The sequence below is a fragment of the Ictidomys tridecemlineatus genome, chromosome 1 (assembly GCF_052094955.1).
Source record: "Ictidomys tridecemlineatus isolate mIctTri1 chromosome 1, mIctTri1.hap1, whole genome shotgun sequence".
NCBI lineage: Eukaryota > Metazoa > Chordata > Mammalia > Rodentia > Sciuridae > Ictidomys > Ictidomys tridecemlineatus.
In genome coordinates, this window is record NC_135477.1 from 240,315,639 (window position 1) to 240,340,672 (window position 25,034).

General features: G+C 44.8%; 1 protein-coding gene and 1 long non-coding RNA gene across 5 annotated transcripts in view; one reads left to right on the plus strand and one right to left on the minus strand.

The window, feature by feature from the left end:
* The window catches only part of Pdzd2 (PDZ domain containing 2), a 354,997-nt gene that overhangs the window by 16,447 nt on the left and 313,516 nt on the right, over nt 1-25,034 (plus strand). The gene's annotated exons all lie outside the window — the stretch shown is intronic.
* LOC144365484 (uncharacterized) lies at nt 14,691-23,778 on the minus strand. Its single transcript, XR_013423982.1, has 2 exons — nt 23,715-23,778; nt 14,691-14,995 (listed from the first exon to the last, which is right to left on the minus strand). It is a non-coding gene; the product is annotated as an uncharacterized LOC144365484 (long non-coding RNA).

The window sequence follows — 25,034 nt, forward strand, 5'->3', positions numbered from 1 at the left end:
CCACTAACCACATCCCCAGCCCTCTTTTGAATTTTATTTAGAGACAGGGTCTCACTGAGTTGCTTAGAGCCTCGCTTTTTGCTGAGGCTGGCTTTGTACTTGTGATTCTCCTGCCTCAGCCTCCTGCTGACATCCCTGTAGATAAGATGGAGAAATATGGATCAGGCAGCAGCGCAGCAGCACATGGATTGACAGCCATCCAAAGGGGCTGATGGATTGGGGGCCATGAGGGCAGAGTGAGAGTCAGAGTGCAAAGAGTGAGAGTCAGGCACAGTTCTGCCATTGGCATTATCCTGCTCCTTTTCAACATTTTTACCAACAACCTGAATAAGGCATGGGTGACATGTTTATCCCATTTTCTCATGACCCAGATCTGGGAAGCATAGTGACCTCTTTTCACAGCAGAAGCAGATTCTAAATAGACCTACAGGGGAGGCCAAGTCTTGCAGAAGTCAGCCAAGGGGCTCAAGTGAAGATCCTGTGCTTAAGTCTGAAAAAGCCAACTTCACATATTACGGGATGATCAGAAGCCTGTTTTAACAGCAGCCTTTGTGGAAAGGATTTAGGCAGTTCCTTGGTCCACATGCACCAACACTGTGGTATGACTCTTAATAAATTAACTCCCAGGTGTGAGGGGCCCAAAAACAGAGTGCTGAGCTCTGCACTAGGTCCCACATGTCTACACTGTTGTGTGCCACCCTGGGCAAACATGTAGTGTAAAGTGACATCTCCAGAGGCAAAGACCCAAGATGGAGAGTCATTTGCAGGAAAGATGGCGGCTGCCTCCAAGTTCTTCCTTTCCAACTGGTGCCCATAAGGGGCATCACTTTATCTGCTCCTTGCTAATGAGCTCCCCATCTCCTTTCCTTTAGCTGCCCCACCTTCCCAAGTCTCTGCATCAAATAAGTTCAACCACCTACATTTTCAGCCACTGTGTCCTGGCTGCTTAAAGTTTTTAGGAAAGGAAAACCACTCACCACTCAGCTCTTTGGATTGGTGTAACTGCAGCATGTTGGTCTCTAAATTCATCAGAATTTAGAGTCTCCCTTATAGGATTGCAGTCATACAAAGGGAAGAAAATCCCCCAGTGTCTATCCTAACTCCTTTGTCCTAAATCCGTAACAATCACGTTACTTAAAAAATTGGTCTCTGCTGGCTGTTTTCACTTTTTAAATCTCTCATTAACTTCTCAATGGACTGTGCAGTCAGATTTCCACTCCCATCCTCTAGAGAAATTACCTTGGGGGTCCACCTGTGGGCCCCTACAGCTAATCCACTGGGAGCTTTGCAACACTAACTTCAGTTGACGTGTGACAGTCCCCCTCTCATGAGACCCTACTCTCCTGGCTTTTCTGACACCATCTCCCTCCTAAAGCTCCTCCCACCTCTTTAGTGTACACAGTCTCATCCCTGAGCTCCTCTCCATAGAGCCTGTCAGGTAATTTTTTAGCAACAAACTTTATAACCCCTCTATTTTTTAAATTAGGTTCTGTTTTTGCCTCGTAACAATTTATGTTCTCATCTCCCCTGGGCAATTGGAGCCAAATCTTCAACTTCAGCCTCCCCCTATGTACTGATCATTCCCAAATCTATAACTTTAGTCCTAACCTCCTCCTGAGCTCTGGACTCACATATCAACCTAAAATCTCCATCTTGGCAACTCAGCTCTTCCAAAGCAACATATCTCAGCTGAGCTTATCACCTTCACCCCACACACCTTGCCCTCTTCCTCTGGCCAATGGCATCCCCTCTGTACCAGCTGTCCCCCAATGAGAAATCTGTAGTCATCCCTGCCTCTCTATGGTGGCCTATACTTGCACCTGAGAGATTTGCAACTACAATTCATTGCATGACCAAATCAAAAAATATTTCAATGATTTTCTTGAGGCTGCCAAGACTTATTTTTGGTCAAAAAGCCTGAACAAGGGCCAAAGTGCCAAAGTTAAGGGCAAGAGAAGCAGTCTCATGTTAGGCACTATCCTTTTATCCCTCTCTCAAGATTACATAGATGGCAGTGAGAGCTTGTGAGCTTCCTTTTACTGCAGACATCAAACAGGGGATAGAGGACTGATGTTGCAAGATTAGGCTGGGAGACTTCTAATGTCTCTACCAACCTGAGATTTAATTCAGTAGCTAATCAGCCCCTTCTCTATAATATGCCTACATAATTTCATTTAGGCTTCATAATAGTTTATTAGCTCCATTTATGGATGAGGAGCCAGGAACTCAGAGGGTCAAGTAATTTTTCTATGGTGATGCTGCTGGGTAGTCAAACTTCCATGGGGAGCCTGGTATCCCCAAAGCCCACTGTTTTTAATAAGCCTCTACCTTCCATTTGGCACTAGACATAAACTTCAATTCAAAATTGAATGCAGTCAGCTGAATATCCTCATCGGTAGCATTAAACATTTGAGGCTAATAAAAAGAAATAATTCTTTGATTCAGAGCTTAAATTCTGAGCCTAAGTTCTCTTTCAAAATGCACCGTATTTATTGGCATGTCACCCTCCCCCTTTATTTCTACAAATGCCAAATGCAATTTTCTTTATGACCATCACCTCCAGTTTCCAGAAGCTTGGAAAGAAATGAGAAAGAGTTAACTCTTCCCTTTACTTAGAACAGCTTTTAATTAAATGCAGGTCCTAGCTTCAGATGTTCCTGGCTGGAATAAGAGTCTGTTCCATCGTAGGTTTTCCTTTTACAAACTGGAAAGAAAAGAGAGGTGCCATGTACAGGGGGAACCTTGAACTCTAAAAATAATATATATGCAGATATTTACTTCATTTTAATTTTTGTCTCTAATACTTTGTCCTGGAAGGAACCAGGGGTCTGGTTAAAAATGTAGATAAGCCTCAACATGGGAGGCAGGCAGTGCAGGACTGGCATAGGAGAAAGGAGTCCAAGGGGACAGTTGAATCAAGATCTGAAATCCAAGCTGCAGAGACTCGACTTGCAGATAATCTGTGATGGTTATTTTTATAGCACTCGTTGGCGGCCATTCTCGAGCTCTGAGAGCTTATCCTCTCATACACTCACAGGTAGACAATTGCCTTCTCTCTTTCACCTGATCCCAACCTCACCGTTCAGAGAGCTTGCTCAGCCTGTGTGCCTGAGGGGTGAGCAGTGTCTGAGTAATTAAAATGCAGCAATACTGCCCACGCCTAAGACAGATAGGAATAACCAGCAGCACCAGCGTCTTTTTCCATGTTGAAACGGTACAAGGTGCACAGTGGGAGAGGGGAGAGGAGAGGTAGGAAGAAAAGACGTGCAGCCCAGCAGCCAGCACTGGGCTCAGATCCCATATGTGTCTCTCTAGCCGTGGGACCAAGGCAAGGGCGCTGGCTTTGTGGAGTCCTGGTTTCTTGACGCTTAGAAGGAAGCAGTTGCAGTTAATAATTCCTACAGTCTTTTTTATCTCTAAAAGAAGAAAATGTCCTAACATAGAGTTGGAGCGTCATAATCCACATATTGCCTGTCTCAGTCCTTTTGGGCTGCTATTACAAAAATACCATAAACTGGGTGGCTTGTAAACAACAGAAATTTATTTCTGTTCTGGAAGCTGGGAAGCCCAAGATGGAGGTGCCAGCAGATTCTGTTTCTGAGTGAGGGCTTTTTCTCTCTGGCTCCTCGGGGGGTGCCTTCTTGCTGGGTCCTCACATGGTGGAAGGGCAAGGCAGCCCTCTGGGACCTCTATTACAAGAGCACCAATCCCAATAGTGAAGACTCCACCCTTTATGACCTCATCGCCTCCCCAAAGGTCCCACCTCCTAATACCATCACCTTGGAGGCTGGATTTCAGCATAAGGGTTTTGGGGTGAGGGGCCGGATATTTAGGCCATAGTACTGCCTGGCACTTGAGAGTGATCATCCTATTTTTTGCCTCACTAAAGACCACTCACATGCCCTTACATGCCCAGTGGTTTGGACCTCACCTTCTGACCTGGATGAATAAACTCCTCTAAATTAAGCTACTTGTAAAAAAAAAAAAAAAAAAAAAAAAAAAAAAAAAAAAAAAAACCTGTTTCTATTAGGAGTAAGTTCCATGAATATTAAAAGACTTGTCAGGCATACAAAAATTGGGTTTTCCCTCCATTAAAAGTGATTTCTTCTTTAGACTTTTAGAGATCATCTGTGGTCATCTCATATGTTATAGGTAAGCAGATCTAGGACCAGAGAGCAGAAGCAGCTTTTCAAGGGTCACACAGTAAAAAGACTCTCTTGTAGGACTTTTTGCCACTTCCCTACATGCCAAGAAAAAGGTACCTGGCATTCACTGTTTGAAAGAAAATTATAATTTAATTTCCAAGAGAGCTATTTTTAAACAGGACGCTGTTTCACCTTGGAATTTTTTTTTTTTTTTTTTTTGGAAAAAAAATAAACAAGTGTACTAGATTTGTCCTTTTAAGCCAATTTAAGAAGTGTGCCTTCCCTGTGCTGTTGAAATTGGCAGGCCAACATCTTGCAGACAGACTGTTCTGGTCTACTCGGTTAGTTGTTATCCCAAATGCAAATCTGACTCACGGGTGAGATCATGAGAAATCTGGGCTATTTTTCTTGATGACTTTTTCTTTCCTGCTCCAATTTTCTTTTGCGGTGTTTGGCTCTCTGTATGATATCCATGCTGGGCAACAGAACCTTGAAAGGATTGGTCTGAAGATGGTCTCTACTGCTGTATGAATCACAAGACAGCGGGAGCAGGTTTGGCCATGAACTGTATGTGACTTTGGTGCATGTGCATGGAGTAGTGTGTGTGTGTGTGTGTGTGTGTGTGTGTGTGTGTGTGTGTGTGTGTGATGCATGGCCTTCTGGCAAAGTAAAGATTTCTGTTTAGTGGGGTTGGAGCCCTCTTTTTAACAACACAGACTATTTTCATTCTACAAATGTTTGTTGAATAGTCACCTTTTGCTAGGTGTTGATGATAGAACAGGGACTCCTCCCATCTAGAGAAGGTTACCTACAATTAAATAACTCTTACCTCTTACTTGGTCTAGGTGACCATTGGATCTCCAAGTTTTAGTGGAGTTTTATGGTGATTTAACGTAGCAAAAAATGATTTCTCTGTCACATAACAGCCTCATGCAGGAGTTCTTGGTCCGCAGGTGGGTCTCTTCCACAGGGTGACTCAGGGATGCAGGCCTTGTGCTACCACAATTTCCTAGGGCTACAAGTACTCTGTCTGCAGCTGGTGGAAGGGAAGAGAGAGTGGGGAAAAGGCATGTCTACTTCTGAGATGCCTTGGCTTGGAAATGATGTGTGGTGCTGCCTCTCATATATCATGGGTGAGAATTCACCATATTTTCCTGGTCACAGGCAAAGGGGGCTGGGAAGTATAGCCCAGGATGAGCCTACACTAGATGGAAGGGAACATCTGGAACTTGGGGAATATATGGAATTTTGGCTACTGGTTCTGCTAATGTACTTCACTGGGATCATCTTTGGATGCTACTTAGGCATGTAAGAGAGGTACCTAACCTAGCTATCACTTCTTCCTTCCTTCCCCTCTCTTCCTGAGCTTGATTTCAGCTCTCCAACCTGCCCCCCACCAACACTTCACACACACACACACACACACCATGGCACGTTCTCTTGCCTCCCTTGGAACATTTCTTCCACTCCACCCCTTCCTCTAGTTGACTGAGTATTTCATCAAGGACAAAAGTCAAAGGCATTTTCTAGGAGGCTTTTCCTGAACCCATAAATCCAGGTTGCAGGTATGTGTTCTGCCTCTCTATGAAGGCAAAGCAAGATCTTAATCTATTGGGGTTTGAGAGCCCACAGGAAGGTACTTCTGCTAATCAAATGAGAATTTCATGTTCTAAAGTTTACATGTTAGCATTTAGAGAGCATAGAGAGGCAAGGGGCCACAAGAACTGGGGGAGTAAGGAAGGGGACTTTGCACCTTCCAGTAGCTAGAAGGAGAGCAATCCAGCCCTTTGCATGTGGAGAGGCGGCCTGGGGGCCCCAGGCCACTTCAATTCAGGAGCCTACACTTCCATCAGAGAATAATCGAGGCAATTTTCCACATGCTCGTTAAAGAATGAAATATCCAAATGGGGGCAGATGCTTTCCTTGGCCACAGTGTCCTCTTCATCCAGGGAAGAGAAGGAGATGGTTATCCAGCCAACCTTGGACTTGGATGAAGCTGGAGGGCAGAGTGGAATCCTCCAGGGTCAGAGCAATCATGGAATGCACCTTCCTATTCCAACAGGGTCTTATAAAGGAGCATCAGGTTTTAATTTTAGGGTATAAGAAATGAGCAGGTCTCTCCTGCAGCTGAATTTATCTCCTTATTCAAAAAAATATTTTCTTACTAATTATTTTTAATGATCTCCAGGAAAAGTACCTGGTGTGATTATTTTGACAAGTTCATACATGCAAGGGGCCTGCTGACCTGCATTTACGAGGTGATGACTGCTTCTTCTGTTTAGGTTACCATTAGAGTCACCCAGAAATAGACCAGTGAACTGGGTACTCAGAAAAAACTTAGTAGGATGGATGAGGAAGAAGACCATGTGAAGCCCATGGGTTCTCTGCAGGACATTACCCATTTCTTCTTCCCCACTGAAGCAGGGGCTGGGCTAATGAGAAAATCATTTTGCCATGAAAATAAACAGAGATGCGAACTGAAGACAAAGTATCCAAGTTAAGGGATTCATTTTAAAGGTCAGTGGATCCCTTCTCAATTAGTAGCCTTTTAGGAGCCTTCAGTCTCTCAGCACCTGAGTATTTCTTGTGATCTCTCAGCCCAAGCCCAGACATGCATCCATTCAGTCACCTAATAGTGACAGAGACCTACTGCGTTCCTTCTAGCACTAGGGATTCGGGGTGAGCAGGACACTCAGAACCCCCATCCCTCATGGTGTTCCCATTCCAGGAGGAAGGCACAAGGACAAGTCGATGACAGTACCTGCCTTGTGACTTCAGGAGAGCCGAGTGCTTCTTGAAGATAAACAGAGCCATTTAAGGGTCAGGGAATGTCTTAGTCAGTTTTTTTTTTTTTTCTCTGCTGTGACTAAAGGAGCTGACCAGAACAGCGATAGAGGAGGAAAGGGTTGTGAGGGCTCACGATTTCAGAGGTCTGAGTCCAGTTCCATTCCTCGGGGCTCCAGGTGAGGTTGAACACCATGCCAGGAGAGAGGGTGGCAGAGGGACGCAGCTCACGTCACGGTGATCGGGAAGCAGAGAGAAAATCCAGTGGACAGAGACAAATATAGACCCAAAGTCATGCCCCGATTCCCACCTCCTCCAGCCACACCCTGACATTCAGTTCCCACTCAGTGGGTCCCTATCAGAGGATTAAATCACGGATAGGGTTAAGACTCTTACAACCCAATCTTTTCCATGTGAGGGACACCTCACATGGAAACCATCACAGAGTGTGGTGCCCCAGTCTTCACTCGTGTGAGTCGGGAGGCTGCTCTGGGACAGTGACGTTTGAGCAGAGGCCTGGACCATGGGATGGAGGTGGTCACTGATTTCAGGGAGGGGGAGCTGCTGAAAGAGGTCCAGCAAGTGCGAGGACCCGGATGGGGGTGACAAGCAGGGCCAATGGGAGGGAGAAGGATGTGCCTTTACAGGATCGGTAGTCCTCCCCATCACCACCGCTGTCCTCCCCGCCACTGCAGGAGTCCTCCCTGTCATGGCTCCTCTCTGAAGGCCAGTGATGGCATCGGTGACCCCAGATCCAGAAGGCAGGAGACAGTGGGGCTGGGGCTACTTGAGAACTGATGCTGACCTCTGCTCCAGGAGGTGGAAGGAGGCGTGTGGAGAGAGCGGAGTTCCTTGACAGATTAATTCTTTTCTTTAGTCTACACACGCGGCCCTGGAGGTCTGATGTCCGGACTTTACACTTTGGTATAAAGGGACGAATTGATAGTGATAGCCACTACCCTGTTCAGAGAAGTCCACTTGGAAGTTGGTAGAGCATCAAACTGCTTCTTTCTGTCCCTCCAATCATGGCGCCATGCACCCTCAGGCAAGCCCTTGGCCCCGGTGGGTGTCCTGACTTTCAGCAGAGAACTCTGGTCTCATGTCCCCCTCACCCTTGACCATTGCCTGAAAACTCCTCTGATCTTTCCAGTTAACAGCCGCTCCATTGCTACTAAATCCTGTGCAATCTTCTGCCTTCATTGAGTTTTATGACATATTTGCATGTCAGGATCATTTTGGGTTTTAGAGTTTGTGTCTCCTGCTGTTCCTAATGTCATAAGTGGTTAGTGATAACCCAGGAGGGGGTTATGTTCTGGGCTTATGAGTAGATGAGCTTTAAAAAACATCAATCTTATTTGCAGGCAAATATGGCTAATGATAGACTGGGGAAAACAAAATAATTCTAATTCTGCAGTGAATGCTTGGTTGTTTCCAGAGTGCCTGCTTTTTAATGGAGTGCAGTAGAGAATGAAGGACGAGGGGGAAAGGATAAATAGCTAGAGAAAAAGGTAGAAAGTGGTAGGTGTTTCTTCTTATTTATTTATCTATTTATTTATTTTTGTTGTTGTTGCTGTTCTAATAACAATGAAAATGGAGCCACCAAAGCGAAGGACCAGCATTGGCCCACCCCTGTGTGGGACTAGGGCTGGACCCAGGGCTCCTGTCTGCCTGTGGCTTACCTCTACTGCAGGGGTTCTTCACTGGGCTGATTTTGTCACTGAGTGTGCTGGAGACACCTCGTGAGTGAACATGCTGCTTAATATCCAGCCATGCGCAAACAGCCTGCCTTGATAGCAAGTGACCAGCCTCTAAAGTCAGTTGTACGGAGGCTGAGCCTCAGCTCACCGGCTTCTCCTGTTCTGCCTGACCTCCTGTGTGGACTGACTCTCCTTGCCCAGGGGTTCTCTTATCTCTAAGTGAAGGCCTAGAGGGGCCTAGAAATGATCTAACCCTGATCCAACTTTTACAGGTGGGACTTCAGACAGATTGTGACATTCCTAAGTTTACACAGCTTTTTAGTAATAGAGGTGGGATCAATTAACAGGAAAAAAAATTGGAAAGAGCTTTTGCAAAATAAGAGGGTTTTGTCAGGTTTTTTTTTTTTTTTTGTGTGTGTGTGTGTGTGTGTTCTACTTTTGGATTATCACTTTGTTCATTCAGTAATAATTGGTTGGGCGTCTATTATATAATTGGCACTCTGCTCTCATTCATCACCTGAATAAACATGCAGACTGCTTAAAATGGGTAATGAAACAATAATAATGCTAATAATAACATTGAAAACATTTATTGAAAGTTTATTCTGGCTGGGCACAGTAGTGCTGTAATCCCAGCGCTCGGAAGGCTGAGGCAGGAGGATTGCGAGTTCAAAGCCAGCTTCAGCAGAGACGGGGTGCTGAGCAACTCAGTAAGACCCTGTCTCTAAATAAAATACAAAATAGGGCTAGAGATGTGGCTCAGTGGCTGAGTGCACCTGAGTTTAATTCCTAGTACCTCCTCCGAAAAAAAAAAGAAAGTTTGTTCTGGGTCAGCATTATAATAAATCCTTTTAAAACTCCTTTCTCTCATGGAATCTTCTTCACAACCCTGAAAGCAGGTACAGTTTTATTCCCATTTTATAGGTGACAATACTGAAGCTGGAGGAAATAAGAAAGTAGCAGGTCTAGGAATTCCAGCTTTGTTCTACTGGATTCCAGAGCCTTCCTCTTTTCCTGCATGATTATTAGATATTTCAGGGGTGCTGTAGGTGGGGACTATTTTTTTTAAGGAGTTTTGGTTTATTTTTGTAGTGCTGAAGATGGAACCTAGGGCCTCACACATGCTAAGCAAGTGTTCTACCATGACATCCCCAGTCCCTTTAGAGTATTTGGACCAAAACTCAAAGAGAAGAAATGCAGTTATTCTGCTGGTTTCCATCACACCAGCCATCAAAGGGTTTTTGCTAGTTTTTTGATTGCTGTTGTTTTAGAATTTTCAAAGCATACTAGGACTTTTTTTTTTTTAGTTGTAGTTGGACACAATACCTTTATTTTATTTATTTTTATGTGGTGCTGAGGATCGAACCCAGGGCCTTGCATGTGCAAGGCGAGCGCTTTACCATTGAGCCACAACCCCAGTTCCTATACTAGGACTTTTAATACTTTTTAAAATAGTGTGTGTGTGTATGTGTGTGTGTGTGTGTGTGTGTGTTGCTACTATGTCAGGGAGGGGGCTAAATACTGGGGATTCAGCAATGAACAAAATACTGGTCTTAGTTTGAGTCCCCGAAAAGCAGACTCTGGCCAGGGATTTGATGCAAACACTGTGGTGCGGAATGGGGAGGTGGGGGAAGAAGGGATGAAGCTGATAAGGCACTGCTGTGAGATGACTGCAAGTCAACCAGGGTGCCCTCCCTCTGTGGATCTAGGAGACTGTGGGGCCCACACCTCAGAATGGCCTAAGATTTGTGGTCTCTGGTTAGCCAGCCACAGGCTCCCCGCTGTTCCTTCATGGCACGCACATTGCTTCTGAGGACATTCATTCCCTGGCACCTCCCCAGCCAGAGACCATCCCCAGGCAGAGACAGAAGAACCTCAGGTCAAGTTTGAGAAGTGTCCTTAGGAGATCTCCAGGGAGGGTGACTAGGACCACCACATCTGTCACTGTCCAGCTCCCGCCCTTGAGGAACTCTCAGTGCTGTGGGGCAGGAAGACTACCAGAATTCACAGTACGGCAGGACCATGGGCAGGTGAGCCCCAGGAATGAAGAAGAACAACACAAGGAGATGCCTCCATCAGGGGACATTAAGAAGCTTCCAGAGGAGGTGACACTGAAGTTAAAGCACAGATTAAAAATAGCCCCATCACTGACGTCTTCCTTATTCTCATCACTAGGACACAACATCGAACACTGTGGAGTGCTGCCCTTGTTGCCTGAGCGCATTTAGTTCTTCCCCGTGCATTGTCATGCCAGGATACCCTTGTGATCAGCATCAGGACTAGGAACCTGGCATGCTGTGCTCACAGCATGGCACCTCTCTGCCATTGTCCTTGAAGTCGTGTAGCGAAGAGCGTGGTGCCAGCCCCGTGGCCCTGCCTGTCCTCTAGAGCCAACGCTTCTTCAGATCCAGATCTTCATGGTTATCAGTGTGAAACTTGGGCAAGGGGCCGACCTGGGGGAGCCTGAGCTTTGTGATGGCTGTCAGAGGACAGGCCCCCATGGCCTATGCTAATGCTTCTCTGTGCAAAATCTAGAAGCACAGAAATAGGCATGCATGCAGATCACACGGAGAGCTTGTTACAATACATTCCTCAGGCCACCTCCAGGGGTTGTGGTTCAATAGCTGCTGGGCTTCAGGATAACTCCTTCTCTCCTGGCTGTGTCCACCTGCATCAGGGTTGCTCAGCCTGGGCATTTTTGTTATCTGGAGCTGAATAATCGTTTGTTATGGGCTGCCTGTGCCTTTAGTCACATCCCTGGGCTCAACCCAGTAGATACTAGCAGCACCTTCTATAATGACAACCGAAGATGTCAGCTGCCACCGGCCCCCTAGGAGGCCAAACTTGACCCCTGACCTAGATGTTCTAGAAGACTGCTTTCCAGACCTCTGAGTACATGTGAATCAGCAGGGGATTTGTTGATATGCCCATTCAGCAGGTCTGGGGAGGGGCCTGAGTCTATTTCTGTGGCCTTCCAGGTAATGCTGATGCTGCCAGTGGGTGGATACTTTGAGCAGGCACAGTCCACCCTCCAGTGAGTGGAGAAATTTGGTTGGACTCAAGTCACGAAGTTGTCCCTGCAAGTGCTGGTAACTGGGTCAGTCCCTCTGGTTACCTCTCATTCCCAAGGTTGATTAAGTCTCTGGCTGCTGCTTGCCCTCCCTTCCCCTCCCCTACCAGGCCCTCCTCCAGCTGTGTTCCTGCCCTGCTTGTCCAGGGAGGAGTGATCCTTCCTCTGGGAGAGACAGCAAATCTGTTTTCCCTTGATAGGTACACGGATCTCACGGGGACATTCTCGGTCCCCAGAGAGCCCACTTACACTTTTGAGTCTTGCATTTTTTTTTTAAATGAGTGCTAAAGGTGGAAAATAAAAGGAAGGAGACTTGAAGGTCAGAAGCCCAGATGTACCAGCCTGAAACTCTGGAGGTCTTAGGGAGTCTCTGGGGACCTGAGAAGGGGGTGATTCTCACAGCCAAAGCAGAAGCTGCAATTATGGAACAGAACCAGGAAGGCCTGAGGCAGATGGGGCTGGAGGTGGGGCTCCCTTTACACATCACTACACCCCAGGAGTTATTCTAGTAATGAAACTCTTCTTTGCAGACTTCTAGAAATGCTGTCACTTTGCCCATTGTTATTTTTAGCCCTTGTCTGTTTCCTATTGTTAGGAACAGTAAAAATTCTTAGGAGACCTTTTCTGCCAGTGCTTTGGTGAGAAGGTTTGAGATAGTGAGGTGAAAGAAAAGTGGCTACTCTCTGGCAAAGTCCCCCAAAGAAGGCATTCTGGTAAGGGGAGAGGAGAAGGAGCAGCAGGTCTCTACAGGCGAGTGCTGGGGTTCCCCGTGGGACATCTCAAGTGGAATAAAGTCTCTGAGGTGTGGCCACTGTTTCAGTAGGGTCCTTAGGACAGGCCTGTGCTCCCTACAGGACAGGGTGTGTTGGGAGTGGAGGGAAAGCATTCCAGTTTCTAAAGTGCAAACGGCTACATTGAGGACTCCCACTGGCTGTACCTGGGACACTGTGTTTGACGAGCCCAGCGCTTAACAACAGAATATGACCCCTTGGTGTTCCAGTAGGAAGGAGGTGCACATCAGGTGAGTTCTGTGAAGATTCATGTGGGATAGAGAGCAGGGAGGTCGGGCAGTGTTAGGGACTGAATTTTGTGTCCTCCAAAATTCATATTGAACCCTAATCTCCAATCCCCAAGGGCCATTGGGAAGTGATTAGGACATGGAGGTCGATCCCCCACGATGACATGAGTGCCCATGGAGAGGAGCACACCAGAGAGATTGTTTCCTCTCTGTCTCTCTCTCCACCATGTGAGGACATAGCCAGGAAGAGGTCCTTCACCAGGGACTGAATCTGCCGGCAGATTGATCTTGGACTTGCAGCCTCCAGAAGTGTGAGCACCAAACCTCTGTTGTTCAGAAGCCACCTGGTTTATGGCAGTACTTTGACAAAGCAGCTTGAATGGACTAAGACAGTCTAGAAAACGACCTAGACTCTCAGGCTTCCAAGTGCTGTCTGTGAACAGATACTTACTCAGGATGAAAATTTTATTCTAGCAAAAAATGAGGGGAGTAAGGTCAATACAGTGAGTTTTTCTTAAAGCTAAACATATTCATTTTAAAGAATAAGCTTTGTGCTACACATAGAGCCTTCCTGCTTTGGAAGAGGTTAAACTGTCTTGTCATTAATGAAAGTATGGTGTTTCTCAATTATATTTATTTATTTGGTATCTTTTACTGGCAAAAAAAAAAGTTTGAAATAGTTTTGTTCCAGCAATAATTTATAAAACTTTTATTGGTCTTTGAAATCCAGATGTCTAGAAACCACTGAATTGCACAGTTAGAAAAGTGGAGGCGAGAAATGGTAATGTCTGTACTTGGCTGGTAGCTGTAGGAGGGGAAGGGATTGAAGAAGGACAGGACAGAGCTCTGTGGCTGGCTTTTTGGATGCCTCTGCATCTGGGCAACTCAGTGACAATGGGAACTTTTACAGAATGCAGAAGTTGGAGAGGGAGCGAGTCTGGGGACAGATGGAACATTTGGAAGTCATAATCATAAAAACATTAATGTCTGCTGTTTGTTGAGGGCACAGTTCTGTGAGCTCCATTCCCATGATTTCATTTGACCCATGTGACAGCCATGTGACGTTGGTACTGATGCTACTTCAAGATTACAAATGCGAGTAGAGAGAGGGGAGAACTGCCCTTTGGCACACAGCAAGCCAGTGTGGAGGATTCAAACGTGGGTCATTCGCAGCCTAAAGCCCAAGAAGGCACCAAGGCCCTGTTCTGTTGCTCCACCATCTGTGGGGGACCTGGATGCTACGGCCTGAGAGAAGATGATAGAAAGGGAAGGAGTAGAACAGAGATAAAGAGGAATTTGGTCAGGGGACCCAGAAACCCTCAGATCCCAACTCCTACCAGCCAGTCCCCCTGAAAGAAAGGACTGTATGCAGAGGGCTTTGGCTGGCCACTGGGCGCCATTGTTTTCTGGTAGCGTTGGCCCCACATCACATTGTACAGTTGTGTCTGGGCTGGAGGTGGCCTGAAGCCCGGAAGCTGGTGTCCTCCTTCCTGCCCCCCCCACTTCCCAAGTTCACCCCTGAGGTTTGGCTCTCATACTCTGATGGGGAGGAAAGGCTGTGCGGGGCATGCCCACCACCAGGAAGAAGCACTGTGGTGTGTGCTAACCTCTGCCTCTGCCCGCATGGGTTCTAATCAAAGGAATCATAATAACAGGATCAATGACTGGGAGCCAGGCATTGTTCCAAGGACTTTATGTAGAATAGAAAATATACTCCAAAAAGGGAATGAGCCAAAAGAACAGTTGTTCCAATTTAGGTGTCCCTTCCACTAAGGCCTTGCCCTCTCGAAACGTGGTCCATTTGGTGGCTTGAATTCTATCCACTTTCTTATGCCTGGAAGAACCTGGAATTCCTTATCCACAAAAAACTTAGGTGAGAAGATATTCTGTGTGTACTCAACTCATCAAAGGAAGGGAAAATGGCCTGTTATGTGCCAAGTTCACCCTTTGAACAAATGTGTCAGACTGGCTGTGACTTAGCCTTAAGGATTTTTTTTATTTCATTTATGAATTTATTCACTTAGCAGGAGCTAATCAATCACTCACTGTAAATTGGTAGCACAGAGGATGGAACAAAAAAAGTCATCCGTAACTCAACCTCCTCGAAGAGTCAGAACCTGGGATCAGTAGAGTGCTCTTGTGTGCACACCAAAGGCCTCAAAGGTCCGGAAAGAGCAGTCTGTGCATAAGAGGGACCGAGAGAGGTAGGCAGCGTGGACTTGAAACCGACGCGAAGGCCAAATAGATGGGTGTGCAGCTGAGGTCGGGGGCAGCGTGGGACCTGAAATGAAGGTGAGTGGGAGTAAAGAGAAAGGAACTTACAGAGCAATTCAAGTGACTCTCTGAAGGCATGTGACTTCCACAGGGGAGGTTAAAAAAACGAACAAACAAAAAGGGCTTGACTTTGAGAACTCTTTTCAAAAAGTCCAGAGACACAGCTTGGATCTTCTTCCTCCCATGGTTCTGGCCTTCCCATATCCTCAGTGAGGGCCCACCCTGTTTGTAGGAAGAACAAAATGAGCGGTGCTCTACCTGGGGAGCAGAGTGGAAAGTGGTTTGGAGCATCCTCCAGTTGGGTTGCTGATGAGAGCCTAATGCTTTCAAAGCTTCAGTGCTAGGAAGGGCTGGGTTACTGTCAAGCCCATGACAGCCCGGGGAAGCTGTTGAGTGATGACCATGTCCTGCCCTCTCTGGTTTTGTGACAGGCTTTGGGGAACAATTTGGAGAAAACCATGCAGGAGGTATATCCATGAATGGAATACTACTCAGTAATACAAAGAAATGCAATGGGATGAGTGAATCTCAGAGAACTTATGCTGAGTGAAAAGGAGCCAAATGAAATGAATACATACTGTGTGCATCCATTCATAAGAAACTCTGGAAAGTGCAGGCTCACATTTTTTTTTTTTTTTTTTTGGTGGAGGGTGGGTACTGGGAATGGATCCTAGGGGCGCCTTACACTGAGCCATGTCCCCAGCCTTTTTAAAATTTTTTACTTTTGTCCAAATATCACTAAATTGCTTAGGCCCTGGCTAAATTGCTGAGTTTGGCCTTGAATTTGAAATCCTCCTGCTTCAGCCTCCTGAGCTGCTGGGATTAAGGCATGTGCCACCACACCCAGCTCAGGCTCATCATTTTTTTTCCAAATTAATTATATCTTTAATGTGCTCAAAGAAATATTCGACAAAGCAGAATCCTGTACCCACCAAAAAATGTGTGTCTCTCTCTCTTTTTTTAAATTTTTTATTTTAACTTGTTCTGTGACAGCAGGCTCATCTTGAAGAGCAGAAAGCTGACCAGTATTTTCTGGGAGGCTGGGGAGGCTGGGTGGGCAATGGCCCAGAGGGGAGGGAGCGAGGGATTATAAAGGGATGCAAGAGAACTTTGGGGGTTAGTGGGTTTGCTCATTATCTAAATTGCAGTGATGGTTTCATGGATATATACTTATGTTAAAAGTAACAAATGTGTGCTATAAATAAGTTAAATGATACCTCAGTAATGCTTTTTGTTATACCCCAAATGTGTTGGCCCGATGAGCATTCCCCAGGGCCTGTGTGTGTTGCAGATAGGGTTCCAACAGGTGAATATTCCCAGAGGAAGTTCCTGGGAGGACGGTCATGGTCTAACCTCACGGAGAGGGGCAGGCGGTGAGACTGAGCAGAGGGAGAAACTGGGCTGCAAAGTGTCAGCCAACCCCCTGACCCCTTAAGAGTTGTCCCGAGTTGTGCTCTGGGAGCCTGTCCTTCACACTTCCACATGGGTAGAAGCTCGGGGGCCGTCCCCCCGAGTGCTGGCAGTGAAGGGCTGTGTGACATGATGCTTCTGAGCTGGGGTATCCCAGCACCCTCTAGAGGGGTTCATCCCAGCAACTGGGCATCCTAAAGTATATTTCTTATTTTTGCCTTTGGCTGCAAAGGGAGAAGTAGCCCGGTCCTGTCCTCAGTATGTAATCCCCAGTCCTATTTTGAGGCCCTTGGTGATAAAACGTTTTCCCTGCCAGACTTTTGGGGAAGGGTGATGTGGGCAAGATGGTTGTCTCTGGCTTCGGAGCCTCCCTCTGTTGAACTAATTAAGGGCTCTCTTGCTTTGTGTGGGAGACAGAGAGTATTTCCCGTATCTGCTGTTTCACTTTCTGTGGTTTCCGTTACCCGTGGTCAACCTGGTTCTGAAAATATTAGTATTTGACATGAGTCTTTTTTTTTTCCCTTTGGTGCCAGAAATTGAACCCAGGGGCACTTTACCACTGAGCCACATCCCCAGCCCTTTTTTTGTTTTTTAATTTAGAGACAGGGTCTCACTATGTTGCTTAGGGTCTCGATAAGTTGCTTAGGGCCTCACTAAATTGTAGAGGCTGACTTTGAACTTGTGATCCTCCTGCTCAGCCTCTAGAGCTACTAGGATTACAGGTGTGTGCACCACTGCACCTGACCTCGACTTGAGTCTTTTAAGAGAGAGAAACCACATTCATGCAACTTTGATTGTAATACATTGCTATAGTTCTATTTTAGTATTAGTTATTGTTAATTTTTTGCTATCCCCAATTTAGAGATTAAACTATGTTACTGATATGTATATAGAGGAAAAATTATATTTAATATAAAGGGATTGTTACTATCTGCAGTTTCAGGAATCCCCTGGGGGGTCTTGGAACTAATGCCCTGCAGATAAGGGGGATGACTGTGTTTCTCAGAGTGCCATCCTCCTATTTAGATGACTTGAAAGGCTGCTGCTTTTCCTTGCTCTTGACTGAAAGATGCACAGTGAATTGGCAGATTTCACATTTTCTGATGGAAAGCAAAATATTTTTTCACTTTTGCAAAGTAGCTTATGCTTAAAGTTTAAGTTCCAATAGCTCATGCTGTCAAAAGTTTTCCTCTAAAATACTGAGGATTTTCAAAAGTGTGTTAAGGCAGCTGTGTCTTTCACCTGAGAGATATTGTTTCTGAGAAGGACACCAAAGTTGCTCCCGGGTATCTTGTGGGATACCTTGTTGTGACCTGAAAAGGTACTCGTCACTGTACTGTATTGTATGATATCCACCAGGACCTAGGGATGCTCTGCCACTGAGCTACCACCCCAGACCTTTTTAATTTTTATTTGGAGAAAGGGTCTCATTTAGTTCCTAGGGCTGACCTCTAACTTACAATCCTCCTGCCTTGGCCTCCTGAGTTGCTGGCATGTACCACCACACCCAGGTCCAACCATATTTTCAATGTAACAAACACTTAGGCCATGCTTACAGTATGCCCGGTACTGTTCCCCATGCTTTATAAATATTAGCTAATTTAACTTACTCCCTCTAGAAGCCCATGAAATAAGACCTTTTCACAAATGAGAAAACAGACATGTCTAACCTCCAGCAAATGGGCTGTAGACTTAGAGTCATATACTTATGTCTACTTACCCATTTTTAATCTATTTCCTCCCCTGAATGAGTATCAGAGTTTTGAAAATTCCCCCTTCTGATTAATTCTCTTAGATCCTATAAATACAGTGACTCTATAAACCAAGGATCATTAAACTCATCTTCAAGCTTTCAAAGCAGGGTTTATAGAATTTTGTCAAATTTTGCCTTACCACAACCCCCCAAATATTCAGCTCCAGAAGTTTAAATATATCTTTTACACTTTCTTGCTTAGATGTTAGACATAGAATTATTTTATGTTTTTTATTGGGTTCATGAAATGATTGAGACACATGTGAAGTCCTCATTCATTCATTCATTCATTCATTCACAAGTAGATGTGACTGAAGAACGAGCTGGTGGGTGGACCCGGAGAGGAAAAGGTCCTCTGTTGACTGACTGCTTATATGAGCCTGTTTTCTGTTACTATAATGAAGTACCTAAGGCTGGATAAACTTTATAAGTAAAAAAGGTTTATTTAGCCAAAAGTCTGGCATTGACTGAGCTTTAGTGAGGGTCTCATAGCACTTGGTGTCACGATGATAGGAGTACTTATTAGAGAAAGTGATCACATGGTGAGACACAAAGCCACAATGACCTAGGGACAAGGCTTACACTTTTACAAAAATTTGCTCTCACAAGAACTAACTCAGAGTCCCATGAAAACTTTAATTCCTTCCAATGACAGCACTCTCAGTGACCTCAGGACCTCCCACTAGGCCCCACCCCTTAAAGGTTACAGGGCCTCTTAACATTACCACCCTGAGACCCAAGCTTCCAACACACAAACCTTTGAACATTGCCCACCGCCAGGATCTGCTAGGATCCTAGGGGACACATCCGATGGTGACTCTAGTTTCCCTTGATAGCAAAGGCTCTTGCCAATGGAAGAGAGTCGGTTTTGAGAAGAAGGCAAACCTTTGCTTTGTAGACATCACACAAAAAGACTTCCTCAGATCAGAGAAGAAGGAAGACTAGATCTGGATATGAATACAATCAGTTCTAGGGATATGAACAAAGCAGTTGCTAATGGGAGGTAAGAATGGGCTGGCTGTGGGATTCGGCCTCTTGAGAGCTGGGGAGGAACTTCGCACTTGACAAGCCAAATAAAAAATTTTCCTCATACATGCCACCTCAGGAAGGTAAGCCTTCCTGTGCTGTTGGGAGGAGCTGGAATCCCTGCACGTGGCTCCGTCTCTGCAGCCAGAGGCTGGTGGGGAACACACACAGGCAGCCGGGAGCCGGCCTGTGGCTCCACAGCTGGCCTGCCAGGTCTCTCATCTGGTCACATGAGCTCAATTACTCTGCTGCTCTCTGGAAAGCAAGCTGTCTCCACCTTGAATCCCTGACCCAGCGCCAGGCCCTGCTGGGTTTGTAAATGCCGCCTCTTGTGGGTGCAGAGAGCCTTTGCCCAGCTGGGCAGCTTGCTTCCTGCCATTCAGAGAGATGCCCCTGAGCCACTGGTCTAGCCTGAGCTGCTCTGATCGCTTCACAGACAATGAGTGACTATTGACACCTGTCCTGGGCATTGGCCAAATCTGAATTCCTTCTCAGGACTCCCTCGTGCTTCTTGTCCTCAAGGTCAACACCTGTAAAATAATTATCACCATATCTGCAAATACTTTGGCTTTTTCCATGAATGGAGACCGTGGCCAGATTACCACTAAATGTTTCTAAGCTGCCACTTGGGTGGAAAATTACTTCTGTTTGCTTCCTCAGCATGTGATAAACATTAAAGGCTTGAGAATGTTGGATTATCAATACCTAACATCTGTTTTATTTGTAATGAACTTTTGATTCTGGAATTATTTTAGATTTACAGAAAAGTTATGAATTAGGGTTATCCCTCTTTCTCCCATTTTTTGTAGAGGGGATACTGAGATCAACCTTAGGGCCTTACACATGGTAGACAGTCACCCTACCACCAGGCCACATCCCCCGTCCCTGCTGTTATATAATCTGGTACATTTGTCAAAATGAAGAAACCATAATGGCACATTTCCACTAACTCAACTCCACATTTTATTCAGATTTCGTGAATGTCCTTGTGTGTTCCAGGAGTCAATTCAGGATACACCAGTGCATTTAGTAACATCACTGCTTGGTATCAGAGTGTCTTACTTAGCTCAGGACATTATAAAAGCAAGAAAGAGCCAAGTAAGGTGGTTCAAACCTGTAATCCCAGCCACTTGGGAGGCTGAGGCAGGAGAATCTCAATTTCAAGGCCAGCTTTAGCAACTAGACTTACTCACAAAATAAAAAGAAGGGTAGAGAATGTAGCTCAGTGATTAAGAATGCCTGGGCTCAATCCCCAGATTAAGAAAAAAAAAAGGAAGGAATAGGAGGAGGAGGAGGAGGAGGAGGAGAAAGAGAAAGAAAGAAGAAAGAAAGAAAGAAAGAAAGAGAGAGAAGGAAAGAAAGAAAGAGAAAGAAAGAAGAAAGAAAGAAAGAGAAAGAAGAACAATATTGATTTGGGGAAGTTGTCTTACAGGAAATACATTTTCTTTTCTAATAACAACCAAAACTTGGCTGACATCCATCGTCTTGGGCTGTGAACAGCAGTTGTTATTCATTTATTATTGATGTCATAGATTTTTCTATAGAGCTAATTATTCAACTTGAATTTGAATCCTTCTATTTATTAGTTTTTGTTCTTCATAGAGTGTACACATGGATGTACATACACACGTTTCTCACACATATGCACATTATGTATGTGTGATACACAAACGTACGTGTCTGTATGTGCCTCGGTTTCTCTGCCTGTCCACAAACACCTTTCCTGCCATATTCAATTCCAAAGGCTATGCAGAGAGTTTTCACGAGTATAATCTTTTCAGAAATTAGTTTTTATAACCAAAGGTTTACCTTTTTAAAAAGTTAGTTTCGATGTCGTTTTAAGACATTTATAAGTTGATTTTAGCAACCATTATTGCTCCCAGGGTGTATGATGCTTTTGGTAAATGTAGAAACTTCACTTAAAAACCCCATCTCACAAGAGCTAGTTTCCCCAAAGAAGGGAATAATATATTTTGAAGAAAGAATGCTGGAGAGGTGTTTATTCCAACTAAATATATTATAGCAGCACAGTTTAAACTCCTTTGCCAGTGACAGAAAATGTACAGTATAGGACCAAAAGAAGGGTATAATTTTTTTTCTGGAACACCACATTCTTTCTTCTCCCTAAGACCCACAGAGATAATTATATGATTGGAAAATTAGACCCAAGAGGGAGATTTAAAGGAACTGGGACCGGCTACATGAGGTGAGTGAGGGTAGAGAGGATGGTCCTGCGTTTCCTATAGCACCAGGGGGAGGGAGGGAGAGCCACCAGCTTAGCCAGGGGCCTAGGACAGACTTGGCCTTGAAGGGGTTAGTATTTGCTTGGGAAGCTCTCACATCTGTGGCCACGTTTAAGGTGGGTGTGTGAGGCCAAGGCCAATCCCTGTGTTTGTTCCCAGGTCCCATGTCCATCTCGGGAGATGGAGTTGGTGAAACTGCCTTGGTGAAAGCTTTGTTCACGGAAGCCCGGCCTCCCATAAATGTGGCTGATTGGGAGAGGTGGAATGGTACACGCTTTATTCCAATTCCAAAAAGACTTCATTACGACCAATAAGGCTAGTACCAACTGGTACTATTGACGTTGTGATTTAAAAAGGCGCATACTTATAAAGCCTAAAGAAATGTGAAAATCAAGGCTAATTGGGTACCTTCCTTCCCCATTTAAAATTCTTAATAACCATTTAATTAAATTTTGTTTTTCCTTCTCCAAGGTTAAATGGAACTAGCAAGTTCTCCGTCTTCTGGGGTGTATATGTGCCTGTGTGTGTACAGGGGTGTTTGTATGTACATGTGGGCATGGTTCAGACATTTGGGGATTTCAGGATGGCTGAACCTTAAAAAACCCCTCAGGTGAATTTTTGCATGGGCTGAGACAGTCCGTTTCCACCACAAGCTGCCCCACTCCTTTTGCACCCTCAGGCATTCCTTGCTCCCGACTTTCAAGCCGAGGTAGGAAGACTCCATCTCCCAATTCGGCAAGAGTGTGTGAGCCTGCTGCGTGAACCCAGGACACTCTCCTCACCCCGCCCCCATCAGGTGGGAGTCATTTATCTTTCTCTGGACCCAACCAAGGCTCTGACTTTATCTCTTTGAGGCCATCTCCTGTCTGACCCCTGCCATCTGGTGTTTGCTAGTAATTTGCTTTCGACCCTTAAGTTTTGCTCATTAAATCCCCTCCTTGGCAGCTCTGTAGCTCCCCTGCAACTTTACAGCTTGGCCTTGGGTACAGGCTGCATCCCACAGAGCCGGAAGGTACAAAATCTCAGATCAGAACATTAAAAAACAAAACCCCAAGAATTAGAAAAGAAGGGCATAAGATTTTCAAGCAGATTTAAGGTGCTATGTCCACAGTGTTAGGGAGTAGCACGTGGAACCATACATATTATTAAAAAAAATATTTTTTTCTTCTAAGGGTGCTTTAAAAAAACCCAAAAGGTGGCTAATAATTTCATTATTCAGATCATTCTTATTGGTCCATTTTCACATGAAAAATATTTACATGATTACAAAATTCAAACAATGTAGACTGATTAAAAATGCAAACTTGAAAGTCTCTGTACACAGACTCACATATTTACATGGAAGAATACGAAGCACAAGAGGTTTTGTTTGCTGTTCTCCACTCAATATGCCTTGGAGATAGTTTGATATCAGCACATAAAGGTTTCTTCCATTTTTCTATCATGTGCAAAGCAGTCCATCTTATGGACATATGATCATTAACCTAGCCAGTCCCCTATTGAGGCACACTTTGCTTGCTTTCTCATTTTTTTGCTTGTAGTGAACCTGTGGCGGACATCCTTGTACCTATGTCCCAGGAAATTTCTGCATATGCATCCGTTGGATAAATTAATACACGTAGTAGGATTACTGGAATAAAGTAAACATACATTTTAAACTTGATAACCAAAATGCCATGTTATCCCAAAGAAAGGTCGTGTGAATTGAGATCCGTGCAAGAGCCATTTGCCACATATGCTCAGGTTTTGGTTTTTGTTTTGCTTTGTTTTTTTATTCATTTAGGAGTTGTTTTGCTCTAAGCTTGAATTTGGAATTCAAGAGTTTATTTTTTTCCAAATGCAAAATCAATTATCCCAATATTGAACAATCTCTATTTTCTCTAGAGATCTGAAATCTACCCTCATCATGAGTCTGTGCCAATGACTGTCAAATATATATTTCCTCAGTAAGCTCCTCCTCACTTAGCAGCCACCTGTCTACTAGAGCAGCCACCACGTAGCAGGCACCTGCCTGCTGACAGCTGTACTCGGATAGGTGTCTCCAGTGATGGATGGATATGATAGAGAGTCTTTGGTTTATTACTCCCACTGACAAACCTGTTCTTGCTCATCTTCTTCCGTTAATGGTGCCAGCTCATCGACCCAGTTACTCAGACCAAAGCACCAGGAGCTATCCTTGATTCCTTTCTTTTTCCCCCTCTTTCATTTCTAACCAGCCAGCAACTATGTCAAAGCTGTAGCCCACATCAGACTTGCCAACATAATCACTTCCTCCTCAGTGATACCAGCATCACCTTTTGGATGAACCATTGCAGGTGATAGTCTTGGTTTATTTTGCATTGGTACAACAGAATACCTGAGAATTAGAAAAGAAGGTCATAAGACTTGATAATTTGTAAAATAAATAAATAAATTGAGTTCTCACAGGTCTGGAGACTGGGAAGTTTAAGACTGAGGATCTGCCTCTGTCAAGGGCCTTCTGACTGCATCATAATATGGTGGCAGAAGGTACCACGTGGCGAGAGAGCAGGAGAGCAGGAGTGAGCAAACTCGGGCCTCTTCATCTTCTAGACTGTTAATCTCATTATGGGGGCCCCACCCCCAGGACCTCATGTCATCCTAATTACCTCCCAAAGGCTCCTCTCAAGCATACTCTCAACATATAAACTTGGGGATCAAGTTTCCAACACATGAACTTTTGGGAGGACACATTCAAACTCTATCACAGGGGGAACCGGAATTGCATTTCTCTTGTCTTCATGATCCTTCTCTCTTCATAGTAGCTAGAGTCATTGTTTTAAAAAATGTGTAACAGATACAGGGCTCTCCAGACTAAAGCCCTTGAATGATTTTTCCATCTCAATTAGATCAAAATCCAGAGTCCCCATCAGTCCCGCCCTCACCAGCCTTCCTAGCTTCCTCTCCTGTCCTCTGTGGCCACCTTTCTGTCATGCACACAGCTCCTTCCAACCTGGGGGTCTTGGTTGGTGCTCTTCCTTTTGCTGGAATGCTCTTTTTGGTGGCTTGTTCCTAAGGTCTCAACTCAAATGTCACCCTCCTTACACTTATTGCCTTGTTTTGTGCTGTCAGCACTTAACACTTTATGGATTTTGTAAGCGTACTTATTTAAGGGTTAGAATCTTTGTCCATTCTGTTAGGTACCCAATCAGCATCTTCAACAGGGCCCGACACGCAGTGGGCACTTGAACATTTTTTCTGGAATTTTATTTTGTACCATTGCCCTGTCTATTGGTTCTTCGTTACTAATTTCCTTATATTATTGTAGCTTCATAATAAGTTTTCATGCTTGTAAGAACAGGCTTTCTCTGCCCGATGCCCTACAACCTCCTTTTCTTTCATAATTTTCCTGGCCATTATGTGTTTCTTTTTCCAGAGGAATTTTGTAAAAGTAGCCTTGCTGGCATTTTAATTGGGCTCACGTTGAATTTATGGATTAATTTGGAGAGGGGAAAAAAATCACTGAACCTTTTAATCTAAAAGCAAGTTAGACCTTTCTCTTAATTTAAAATTTTTTTCTGGTTCCTAAGTAGAATGTTTAAAACTTTCTAATATAGAGAATTGAGAACATACACAAAGGTAGCAAAGTAAAATGA